The following is a 1,487-nucleotide window of genomic DNA, read 5'->3' as shown; positions in this document are numbered from 1 at the left end:
CTAAAAATCAAAATAATAAAGAATTCTAAAACAATTTTGTTCCATAAAAACAAATAATTTTATATTTTCAGTATAATATACAACTAACTTTGAAGAATACATAATTATGGGCATAATTGGTCATGATATACTGTTATAATGGTTCTAATTTGTTATATTAAATTAGAGACAATGAAATATGAGTCCATACTTCATAAACCATAAAAATAACAACTTCGCCAAGATTGCGTAATAAGTATATACTCTATAAATTCAAAAAATAATAATTGGTGTATGTTGATTGATGGGACAATTTTACATGTTTATTCATAATAAGAGAAGTAGAAAGTCAGCTATATTTATCCTCACAACGTTATGAGGTGATTAAAATTTTAAAGACAGAATAATTAAGAATTCAACGTAATTAGGGTGATTGTAACAAGTTTGAACCTAAAATTTGATGATTCTTTAATGCTCTTGCCTTAAATATTTATGAATAAGATAAAGTGTGGGATATGTTTTAAATGGTTTACTGGCATTCATATACTTGTATATTAATGTATAATTTGCACCTTGTCACTGTTAGCAAAATAAAATCTCTCAACTTATTTTGAATTTGTTAACCAAAGTTATGTCCCGGGGAGCAAGGCAGGTAGGTTAAGGAAAAGTAGTGTCGGTGAAGAAAATCCTGGGTTATATGAGGTGCTTGACGGTGGAATGCGTTGGTCGTAGTGCTAGTTTGATTATGTTATGGAGAGAGGGAGTGGAGGTGGAGTTCATGGGTTACTCTAATAATCATATTGGCACTCATGTACGGCTGGATGTAGTAAGTGCTTGGTGGCAGTTTATTGGTTTTTATGGGTTTCCTAAGGGGGCGACGTATGGAATCTTGGGATTTACTTCGCTACCTTTAAAGTTTGACTTCTATGCCTTGTGCGGTTATTGAAGGACTTTAATGACTTGTTAAAAGAGTGTGAGAATTGGGATAGAGTTGTGCATCCTCATTGGATGTTGCATGTGTTCCAAGAGACAGTTAGAGAGTGCAAGTTAGCTTACTTTGGTACTGTTTGGTAACAAAGTTAGCTTATCTGCCAATTTAAGCTTGTTTGACTACTAGTAGCTGTTTGACTTAGTTAAACAACCAATATAAGTGTTTGATTAATTAGTTTTTTTGTAACAGGTTATTGTTCCAAAACGTTAAAAATCAAAAAGTTGCTTAATGTAGCTGTAACACCCCCCCCCCCCCGAAACACAACTTAAAAACAAGTCTTAACACATGCAGATTAACAACAAAACACTAGTACAGCGGAAGACAAAAAGATAACTGGATAAAAGGAATCCAAAACGGGGTGTTATGCCACGTATACCACACTAGGTATACGCTACGACGACAATATGCAAGTGTAACACTATCCCAAAAACAACAAACTAGAACAATCTAAAGACATTGGCACACAGGCCTCAACAACACTGTCTAAAGATACAGGTGCTAAACTACCGGCTCTAGA

Source organism: Ipomoea nil, unplaced genomic scaffold (genome assembly GCF_001879475.1).
Source record: "Ipomoea nil cultivar Tokyo-kokei standard unplaced genomic scaffold, Asagao_1.1 scaffold2928, whole genome shotgun sequence".
In the NCBI taxonomy this organism is placed as follows: Eukaryota; Viridiplantae; Streptophyta; class Magnoliopsida; order Solanales; family Convolvulaceae; genus Ipomoea; species Ipomoea nil.
Note: the sequence above shows the minus strand (reverse complement) of the source record.